This window comes from Arachis stenosperma, chromosome 2 (genome assembly GCF_014773155.1).
Source record: "Arachis stenosperma cultivar V10309 chromosome 2, arast.V10309.gnm1.PFL2, whole genome shotgun sequence".
In the NCBI taxonomy this organism is placed as follows: Eukaryota; Viridiplantae; Streptophyta; class Magnoliopsida; order Fabales; family Fabaceae; genus Arachis; species Arachis stenosperma.
This window is the reverse complement of record NC_080378.1, coordinates 49,943,074-49,954,749: the sequence shown is the minus strand read 5'-3', so window position 1 is coordinate 49,954,749 and position 11,676 is coordinate 49,943,074. Positions and strand designations below refer to the sequence as shown.

The window sequence follows — 11,676 nt, the reverse complement described above, 5'->3', positions numbered from 1 at the left end:
ATCATGACATTTTGGAAGTTGGGTCGTTACATTCTGCAGCACCAACTTGCACACCACGCTCGTACCAAGGCCGCACGCATCAATTCCTGCCCTGTCCTCCACAAGGGCAGGGCAGCCTCCTGGGAGCACATGGGCCAAAAATTCAACCAAAATTTCATTTAAATTCAATTCCTCTCCAAATTGAATCAAGGCCAACCAAACCCATTTCTCCTCAAATCCAAAGCAAGCAAAGCCCACATCATCACTCAAAGGCACATGGATCAATTAAATTAGGATTTTCATTTTTGTAATTTGTTTTAATTTCATTTTCATTTTTCATTTTGTAAAGCCTATATAAAGGCATCAATTCCATCTTTGTAGGAGAGCTCTTTCCTTTATTTTTTTTCTGTCTTAAATCTGGGATTGAGAGTGAAGGAATTCTGTTTCCCTCTTGGTCTAAGATTTCTCTTGTTATTCTTCTGCAAAATTTCAGTGAATTGAGTTTTGGATCCAAGTTTTTCTCTACGGCTTTCATCTTTCTTTCTTCTTCAATTTGCTTTCTACTTTGATCAAGGAAGGGATTGAGATCTAGACTTGTTTTCTAGTCTCCTCCACCCCTGAGATCTTCAACTTTCCCTTAGCTATTGAAATTGAGCTGCATTTTACTTTCTGTTTCATTCCTCTTCTGCTACATTTACTTTTCTGCAATTTCCTTTCCTGCATTCTTCACTTTCACATCTTTGTTCACATTGAGCTAGATTTAATTTCCTGCACATTTACATTTTCCGCAATTTAAATTTCCAATTGCTTAATCTATTGCTTCCTTTAATTTCCAGCACCCACTCCCCTTTACATTTGATGCAATTTACAATTCTTGCAATTTAAGTTTCAGCTATTTTACTTTCTTGCTCTTTAAGTTTTCTGCCCATTTAGATTCTGCAACTTTATCATTCCTGCAATTTACTTTCTGTTGATCAACTTCACACAATTCACTTTAATGTTAGCTTGACTAAACTAATCACCCACTAAAGTTGCTTGATCCATCAATCCCTGTGGGATCGACCTCACTCTTGTGAGTTATTACTACTTGATGCGACCCGGTATACTTGCCGGTTGGATTTGTGTGTTGGAAAATTTGTTTTCCGCAAAAACACCATTAACCTCCCAACACCAAACTTAGAGTTTGAATGTGGGGGTTCAACACCAAACTTAGAGTTTGGTTGTGGCCTCCCAACACCAAACTTAGAGTTTGACTGTGGGGGCTCTGTTTGACTCTGTTTTGAGAGAAGCTCTTCATGCTTCCTCTCCATGGTGACAGAGGGATATCCTTGAGCCTTAAACACAAAGGATTCTTCATTCACTTGAATGATCAGTTCACCTCTGTCAACATCAATCACAGTCTTTGCTGTGGCTAGGAAGGGTCTGCCAAGGATGATGGATTCATCCATGCACTTCCCAGTCTCTAGGACTATGAAATCAGCAGGGATGTAATGGTCTTCAATTTTCACCAGAACATCCTCTACAAGTCCATAAGCTTGTTTTCTTGAATTGTCTGCCATCTCTAGTGAGATTCTTGCAGCTTGTACCTCAAAGATCCCTAGCTTCTCCATTACAGAGAGAGGCATGAGGTTTACACTTGACCCTAAGTCACACAGAGCCTTCTTGAAGGTCATGGTGCCTATGGTACAAGGTATGGAAAACTTCCCAGGATCTTGTCTCTTTTGAGGTAATTTCTGCCTAGACAAGTCATCCAGTTCTTTGGTGAGCAAAGGGGGTTCATCCTCCCAAGTCTCATTACCAAATAACTTGTCATTTAGCTTCATGATTGCTCCAAGGTATTTAACAACTTGCTCTTCAGTGACATACTCATCCTCTTCAGAGGAAGAATACTCATCAGAGCTCATGAAAGGCAGAAGTAAGTCCAATGGAATTTCTATGGTCTCATTTTGAGCCTCAGATTCCCATGGTTCCTCATTGAGGAACTTAGTGGAGGTCAGTGCACGCCCATTGAGGTCTTCCTCAGTGGCGTTCACTTCCTCTCCTTCCTCTCCAAATTCGGCCATGTTGATGGCCTTGCACTCTCCTTTTGGATTTTCTTCTGTATATCTTGGAAGAGTACTAGGAGGGAGTTTAGTAATTTTCTTGCTCAGCTGTCCCACTTTTGCCTCCAAGTTCCTAATGGAGGACCTTGTTTCAGTCATGAAACTTTGAGTGGTTTTGATTAGATCAGAGACCATGGTTGCTAAGTCAGAGTGGTTCTGCTTAGAATTCTCTGTCTGTTGCTGAGAAGATGGTGGAAAAGGCTTGCCATTGCTAAACCTGTTTCTTCCACCATTATTGTTATTGAAACCTTGTTGAGGTCTCTGTTGATCCTTCCATGAGAAATTTGAGTGATTTCTCCATGAAGAATTATAGGTGTTTCCATAGGGTTCTCCTAGGTAATTCACCTCTTCCATTGAAGGGTTCTCAGGATCATAAGCTTCTTCTTCGGATGAAGCATCCTTAGTACTGCTTGGTGCATTTTACATTCCAGACAGACTTTGAGAAATCAAATTGACTTGTTGAGTCAATATCTTGTTCTGAGCCAGAATGGCATTCAGAGTATCAATCTCAAGAACTCATTTCTTCTGACTTGTCCCATTGTTCACAGGATTCCTTTCAGAAGTGTACATGAATTGGTTATTTGCAACCATTTCAATTAGCTCTTGAGCTTCTGCAGGCGTCTTCTTCAAATGAAGAGATCCTCCAGCAGAGCTATCCAAAGACATCTTGGATAGTTCAGAGAGACCATCATAGAAAATACCTATGATGCTCCATTCAGAAAGCATGTCAGAAGGACATTTTCTGATCAATTGTTTGTATCTTTCTCAAGCTTCATAGAGGGATTCTCCATCCTTCTGTCTGAAGGTTTGGACTTCCACTCTAAGCTTACTCAATTTTTGAGGTGGAAAGAACTTTGCCAAGAAGGCATTGACTAGCTTTTCCCAAGAGGTCAGGCTTTCTTTAGGTTGTGAGTCCAACCATGTCCTAGCTCTGTCTCTTACAGCAAAAGGGAATAGCATTAGTCTGTAGACCTCAGGGTCAACCCCATTAGTCTTGACAGTGTCACAGATTTGCAAGAATTCAGTTAAAAACTGATGAGGATCTTCCAATGGAAGTCCATGGAACTTGCAATTCTGTTGCATTAGAGAAACTAATTGAGGCTTAAGCTCAAAGTTGTTTGCTCTAATGGCAGGGATAGAGATGCTTCTCCCATAGAAGTCGGGAGTAGGTGCAGTAAAGTCACCCAGCACCTTCCTTGCATTGTTGTTGTTTTCGGCTGCCATGTGTTCTTCTTCTTTGAAGAATTCGGTTAGGTCCTCTACAGAGATTTGTGCCTTAGCTTCTCTTTAGCTTTCGCTTCAAGGTCCTTTCAGGTTCAGGGTCAGCTTCAACAAGAATGCCTTTGTCTTTGTTCCTGCTCATATGAAAGAGAAGAGAACAAGAAAATATGGAATCCTCTATGTCACAGTATAGAGATTCCTTGAGGTGTCAGAGAAGAAGAAAAAAAAATAGAAGGAAGAAGGAGAAGAATTCGAACTTAATCAGATAGAGTTCGAATTGTGCATTGAGAAAGAGTGGTACTCCATAAATAGAAGGATGTGAAAAGAGGGGAAGAAATTTTCGAAAATTAGATAAAACATTTTGAAAAACATTTTGAAAAATTGATTGATAATTTTCGAAAACTAAAAGTGGGAAAGAAATCAAGTGATTTTTGAGAAAGATTTTAAAAAAATATGATTGAAAAACTATTTTTAAAAAAGATGTGATTAAAAAGATATGTTTGAAAAATTATGCTTTTAAAAATATGTGATTGAGAAGATATGATTTGAAAACAATTTTAAAAAGATTTGATTTTAAAAAAATTAATGACTTGCCTAACAAGAAAAGATATGATTCAAACATTAAACCTTTCTCAACAGAAAAGGCAACATACTTGAAATGTTCAATCAAATCATTAATTGTTAGCAAGTATCTTTGAAAATGGAAAGAAATTGATTTTGAAAACATATGATTGAAAAGATATGATTTGAAAAAGATTTAATTTTGAAAAACTTTGAAAACTTGAAAAAAAAATTGATTTGAAAACAAAATCCTCCCCCTTGTGCCATCCTGGCGTTAAACGCCCAGAATGGTGCACATTCTGGCGTTTAACGCCCAATGCACTACCTTTTTGGGCGTTAAACGCCCAACCAGGCACCCTGGCTGGCGTTTAAACGCCAGTCTATCCTTCTTCACTGGGCGTTTTGAACGCCCAGCTTTTTCTGTGTAATTCCTCTGCTGCATGTTCTGAATCTTCAGTTCCCTGTACTATTGACTTGAAAATAGAACCAAGATCAAATAAACAATGCATGCAAGACACCAAACTTAAAATAAGACACTAGGCTCAAACAAGAAACATAAAATATTTTTGGTTTTTATGATTTTGTAAATTTTTTTGGATTTTTCGAAAATTAAGTGGAACAGAAAAATAAAGGTATCAAAATTCTTAATGAGAATTCCAGGAATCATGCAATGTTAGTCTAAAGCTTTAGGCTAAAGGAATTAGACATGAATAGGCAAGCTTCAGCAGGACATTGCATTCAAGAGCTAAATTGATGATAATCAATCAGCTTTGGTGATGATAAGAACATCACCTTGAAACACTAGAATTCATTCTTAAGAACTCTGAAAAATACCTAATCTAAGCAACAAGATGAACCGTCAGTTGTCCATACTCGAACAATCCCCGGCAACGGCGCCAAAAACTTGGTGCACGAAATTGTGATCACTACAACTCAAATAATCCCTAGTAATGGCCCCAAAAACTTGGTGCGCACTACCATGGCATAAACACAACTTCGCACAACTAACCAGCAAGTGCACTGGGTCGTCCAAGTAATAAACCTTACGCGAGTAAGGGTCGATCCCACGGAGATTGTTGGTATGAAGCAAGCTATGGTCACCTTGTAAATCTTAGTCAGGCAGACTCAAATGGGTATAGATGATGAATGAAACATAAAGATAAAGATAGAGATACTTATGTATATCATTGGTGAGAGCTTCAGATAAGCGTATGAAGATGCTTTCCCTTCCGTCTCTCTGCTTTCCTACTGTCTTTATCCAATCCTTCTTACTCCTTTCCATGGCAAGCTTATGCAAGGGTTTCACCGTTGTCAGTGGCTACCTCCCATCCTCTCAGTGGAAATGTTCAACGCACCCTGTCACGGCACGGCTATCCATCTGTCGGTTCTCGATCAGGCCGGAATAGAATCCAGTGATTCTTTTGCGTCTGTCACTAACGCCCGCCCTCAGGAGTTTGAAGCACGTCACAGTCATTCAATCATTGAATCCTACTCAGAATACCACAGACAAGGTTAGACCTTCCGGATTCTCTTGAATGCCGCCATCAGTTCTTGCCTATACCACGAAGACTCTGATCTCACGGAATGGCTGGCTCGTTTGTCAGGCGAGCACTCGGTTGTCAGGCGATCAACCATGCATCGTGTATCAGGAATCCAAGAGATAAACATTAGAGCCTTGTTTGCTTGTAGAACAGAAGTGGTTGTCAGTCACTTTGTTCATAGGTGAGAATGATGATGAGTGTCACATAATCATCACATTCATCAAGTTCTTGAGTGCGAATGAATATCTTGGAATAAGAACAAGCGGAATTGAATAGAAGAACAATAGTAATTGCATTAATACTCGAGGTACAGCAGAGCTCCACACCTTAATCTATGGTGTGTAGAAACTCCACCGTTGAAAATACATAAGAACAAGGTTTAGGCATGGCCGAATGGCCAGCCTCCCAAAGGTGATCAAAAGATCTAAAGATCAAAAGATTCCAAAGATCAGAAGATTTCTAAAATACAATAGTAAAAGGTCCTATATATAGAGAACTAGTAGCCTAGGGTGTACAGAGATGAGTAAATGACATAAAAATCCACTTCCGGGCCCACTTGGTGTGTGCTTAGGCTGAGCAATGAAGCATTTTTCGTGTAGAGACTCTTCTTGGAGTTAAACGCCAGCTTTAGTGCCAGTTTGGGCGTTTAACTCCCATTCTTGTGCCAGTTCCGGCGTTTAACGTTGGGAAATCTGAGGGTGACTTTGAACGCCGGTTTGGGCCATCAAATCTTGGGCAAAGTATGGACTATTATATATTGCTGGAAAGCCCAGGATGTCTACTTTCCAACGCCGTTGAGAGCGCGCCAATTGGGCTTCTGTAGCTCCAGAAAATCTACTTCGAGTGCAGGGAGGTCAGAATCCAACAGCATCTGCAGTCCTTTTCAGTCTCTGAATCAGATTTTTGCTCAGGTCCCTCAATTTCAGCCAGAAAATACCTGAAATCACAGAAAAACACACAAACTCATAGTAAAGTCCAGAAAAGTGAATTTTAACTAAAAACTAATAAAAATATACTAAGAACTCAACTAAAACTACTAAAATCATACTAAAAACAATGCCAAAAAGCGTACAAATTATCCGCTCATCAGGCATCTTCTGAAGAAGAAGCTTATGATCCTGAGAACCCTGCAATAGCAGAGGTAAATTATATGGGTGAACCTTATGGAAACACCTATAATTCATCATGGAGAAATCATCCAAATTTCTCATGGAAGGATCAACAAAAGCCTCAACAAGGCTTTAATAATGGTGGAAGAAATAGGCTTAGCAATATCAAGCCTTATCCATCATCTTCTCAGCAACAGACAGAGAATTCTGAACAGAGCACCTCTAACTTAGCAAACTTAGTCTCTGATCTGTCTAAGGCCACTTTAAGTTTCATGAGTGAAACAAGGTCCTCCATTAGAAATTTGGAGGCACAAGTGGGCCAGCTGAGTAAGAAAATAACTGAAACTCCTCCTAGTACTCTCCCAAGCAATACTGAAGAGAATCCAAAAAGAGAGTGCAAGGCCATTGATATAATCAATATGGCCGAATGCAAGGAGGAAGGGGAGGACGTGAGTCCCAATGAGGAAGACCTCATGGGACGTCTCCCAACCAAGAAGGAGTTCCCTATTGAGGACCCAAAGGAATCTGAGGCTCATATAGAGACTATAGAGATTCCATTAAACCTCTTTCTGCCATTCATGAGCTCTGAAGACTATTCTTCCTCTGAAGAGGATGAAGATGTAACTGGAGAGCAAGTTGCTCAATATCTAGGAGCTATCATGAAGCTGAATGCCAAATTGTTTAGTAATGAGACTTGGGAAGGTGAACCTCCCTTGCTCATTAGTGAACTAGATACATGGGTTCAGCAAACTTTACCTCAAAAGAAACAAGATCCTCGCAAATTCTTAATACCTGTACCATAGGCACCATGACCTTTAAAAAGGCTCTGTGTGACCTGGGGTTAAGCATAAATCTTATGCCACTCTCTGTAATGGAGAAGCTGGGGATCATTGAGGTACATCCTACCTTATTCTCATTACAATTGGCAGGCAAATCAAAAAGACAAGCTTATGGATTAGTAGAGGACGTGTTGGTAAAGGTTAAAGGCCTTTACATTCCTGCTGATTTCATAATCTTAGACACTAGGAAGGAAGAGGATGAATGCATCATCCTTGGAAGATCTTTCCTAGCCACAGCAGAAGCTGTGATAGATGTTAACAGAGGAGAATTAGTCCTTCAATTGAATGGGGACTTGGTGCACGAAATCACAATCACACTTTTGCAATTCCGCACAACTAACCAGCAAGTGCACTGGGTCGTCCAAGTAATACCTTACGTGAGTAAGGGTCGATCCCACGGAGATTGTCGGCTTGAAGCAAGCTATGGTTATCTTGTAACTCTTAGTCAGGATATCAATAATTCTCAGATTTAATTGTAAAAAGTAAAAGAACATGAAATAAATACTTGTTTTGCAGTAATGGAGAACAGGTTGAGCTTTTGGAGATGCTATATCTTTTGAATCTCTACTTTCCTACTGTCTTCTTCTTCATGCATGCAAGGCTCCTTCCATGGCAAGCTGTATGTTAGGTTTCACCGTTGTCAATGGCTGCCTCCCATCCTCTCAGTGAAAATGTTCAACGCACGCTATCACCGCACGGTTAATCATCTGTCGGTTCTCAATCATGTCGGAATAGAATTCAGTGATTCTTTTGCGTCTGTCACTAACGCCCAACACTCACGAGTTTGAAGCTCGTCACAGTCATTCAATCCTAGAATCCTACTCGGAATACCACAGACAAGGTTTAGACTTTCCGGATTCTCAAGAATGGTCGCCAATGGGTTCTAGCTTATACCACAAAGATTCTGCTTAAGGAATCCAAGAGATACACACTCAAACGAAGGTAGAACGGAGGTGGTTGTCAAACACACGTTTATAGGTGAGAATGGTGATGAGTGTCACGGATCATCACATTCATTAGGTTGAAGAACAAGTGGTATCTTAGAATAGAAGCAAGCATGATTGAATGAAAAACAGTAGTAATTGCATTAATCCATCAAGACACAACAGAACTCCTCACCCCCAACCATGGGGTTTAGAGACTCATGCCGTAGAAGATACAATATGAAACGTGTAATATGTCATGAGATGAAGATACAATAGCAAAAAGTCCTATTTATAGTGAACTAGTGACCTAGGGTTTACAAGAATGAGTAAATGACGTAAAAATCCACTTTCAGGGTCCACTTGGTGTGTGCTTGGGCTGAGCATTGAAGCTTTCATGTGTAGAGACTTTTCCTAGAGTTAAACACCAGCTTTTGTGCCAGTTTGGGCGTTTAACTCCAACTTTTGTGCCAATTCCGGCGTTTAACGCTGGGAATTTTGAAGCTGATTTGGAACGCCGGTTTGGGCCATCAATTCTTAAGAAAAGTATAAACTATTATATATTGCTGAAAAGCCCAGGATGTCTACTTTCCAACGCAATTGAGAGCGCGTCAATTAGGCTTCTGTAGCTCCAGAAAATCCATTTTGAGTGCAGGGAGGTCAGAATCCAACAGCATATGCAGTCCTTTTTCAGCCTCTGAATCAGATTTTTGCTCAGGTCCCTCAATTTCAGCCAGAATGTAGATATAGTCTCTAAACCGACAGAAATCCCTTCGTACAAACGTTTTGGTTGTCACAAGTAACAAACCCCTAAATAAATTGTTAACCGAGTATTTAAACCTCGGGTCGTCTTCTCAAGGAATTGCAGGGATGTATGTTCTTATTATTGGCTATGAAAAAGGTAAAATTGGGGTTTTGGAAGTAAGGTAGAAATATATTATATGGCAAGTAAAATAAAATAATAATAGCTGTAAAATAAACCTTTGGCAAGGTATAAGAACTGGAGGTCCTTTCCTAGTTATCCTTATCAATTGTGATGAGAATTAGATTTTTCTCCCACTTTGTTAACCTCTAACTATGAAGGTAGGTTAAGTGGATGAATTCCAATTTTCAATCAACAATGAGTTTGAAAACTCTAGAGTCACCAATTATTTAACCAAAGCCAAAAGGAAAGAAAATTGAAACTGCTGGAATAAAAATGCCTTCAGATGGGAAGCAATAATCATGTAATTAAAAGAAAGCAATAATAACTGAAATATCTCAAATAATATTAATTCAAAGAAAAATCATAACATGAAAGAGTTCATAAATTTAATTGGAAAAATAAATAAAAATAAAGAACCTGGGATTGAGAGTCACTCCTAAAACTAAGAGAAGTCCTAAATCCTAATCCTAAGAGAGAGGAGAGAACCTCTCTCACTAAAAACTACATCTAAAACTATAAAAAAGTGAATTATGAGTGAATAATTATGAATACATGCATTCCCCTACTTTATAGCCTCTAATCTGTGTGTTCTGGGCTGAAAACTGGGTCAAAAGCAGCCCAGAAGTCACTTCCAACGCTTTTTGGTCCGTACAGGTCGTGGAAAAGTGACGCGGCCGCATGGCTCACGCGGCCGCGCGGGTTGCGTTCCTGCCAGGTCACGCGTCCGCGTGACCCACGCGTTCGCGTCGCCTGGCGTCGGGGCAGCTATGGCAAATTATATATCAAATCGAAGCCCCGGACGTTAGCTTTCCAACGCAATTGAAACCGCGTCGTTTGGACCTCTGTAGCTAAAGTTATAGCCGTTTGAGTGCGAAGAGGTCAGGCTGGACGGCTTAGCAGTTTCTCCAACTTCTTGTATTCCTTCCACTTTTGCATGCTTCCTTTCCATCCTCTGAGCCATTCCTGCCCTGTAATCTCTGAAATCACTTAACACATATATCAAGGCATCTAATGGTGATAAGGGAGGATTAATATTAGAAATTATAAGTCCAAAGAAGCATGTTTTCAATCAAAGCACATAATTAGGAAGGCAAATATAAAACCATGCAAATAGTATGAATAAGTGGGTAAAGAGTTAATAAAAACCACTCAATTGAGTACAAGATAAACCATGAAATATGGGTTTATCAACCTCCCCATACTTAAACATTAGCATGTCCTCATGCTAAGCTCAAGAGAAACTATAAAGATGAAGAGGAATGATAGAATGTATGAGATGCAACCTATGAATGCAACTAAATGAAAAATGTTTCTACTTACTTGGTTAAAAGCAAATAAATTCTCCAAGACAAACATAAATCAGATTTCACTAATTAAAATTATACAGTAAAAACAAGTAAACTTGTAAGAAGATAGCTCATGAAAGCAGGAAACATAGAATTAAGCACTGAACCCTCACTGGTAGTGTATATCACTCTAGTCTCTCAAGTGTATAGGGTAAATCACTATACTCTTCCCTAGTCATGCTTTCTAAACCTTGTTCTTCATCTAACCAATCAACAAAAATTTAGTGTACCAATGCAAACGTCATGAGGTCTTTTTCAAGGTTGTAATGGGGCTAAGGTAAGGGTAAAGGTATATATTTGATCAAGTGAGCTAATAAATTGAATCTTTGACTAGCCAAGCTCTCACCTAACATACATACACTCTATATAACTTTAAAATCATACCTAGCTACCCCTTTTGTATGATTCCCATACTCATGTACCAAAGTTTTCTTTTTAATTTATCACATGTGCATTGATTTTTTCATTAATTTAACATTGGGGTAATTTTGTCCCCTTATTTATTATATATATATATATTTTTTTCTTTTTCTCTCTCTCTTTTTTTTTGAATCATAAAAGCAAACATAACTTATCAATGCACATGGATTCTTCATTATTTTTCTATTTTGGTTTTTTTTTATGAGTAGGTTCCCAAATTCCCAATATTCAAATAAATTAAATACATTCCCTTATTAACCAATGTTCCCACAATTTCCCCACACTTAGTTGATGCACAATTTCTATCTTAAGCTAACCAAAGATTCACTTGGAATTTTTTTTATTTGTTTTTCTGCTTAAGGCTAGTAATGTGGTTATAGAACAAGAGGGGATTAAAAGCTCAAGGGGCTAACAAAGGTGATGTAAAAGGTAGGCTTATTTGGGATAAGTGAGTTAATAAAAAATAATGGCCTCAATCATATGCAAGCATGTAAATACACTAATAATGGACATATAGAATGGAACAAAGCAAAGATTGCAATTATAGAGAAGAAAACACACAGGAATAAAAATTTATGGTTAAATAATGTAACCATATAAATAAGCTCAAATCTCACAGGTTGTGTGTTCTTTAGCTATAATTCATGTTCCAAATACAACTTCAAACAAGTTTTAACAGAAAAATTTTTTCAATTTAAATTAGTGAAATA

General features: G+C 38.8%; 1 non-coding gene across 1 annotated transcript; it reads left to right on the top strand.

Moving 5' to 3' along the window:
• The first annotated feature begins 2,801 nt into the window (after positions 1-2,801).
• On the top strand, positions 2,802-2,909 carry LOC130963971 (small nucleolar RNA R71). Its single transcript, XR_009080086.1, has one exon. It is a non-coding gene; the product is annotated as a small nucleolar RNA R71 (small nucleolar RNA).
• Positions 2,910-11,676: the final 8,767 nt, after the last annotated feature.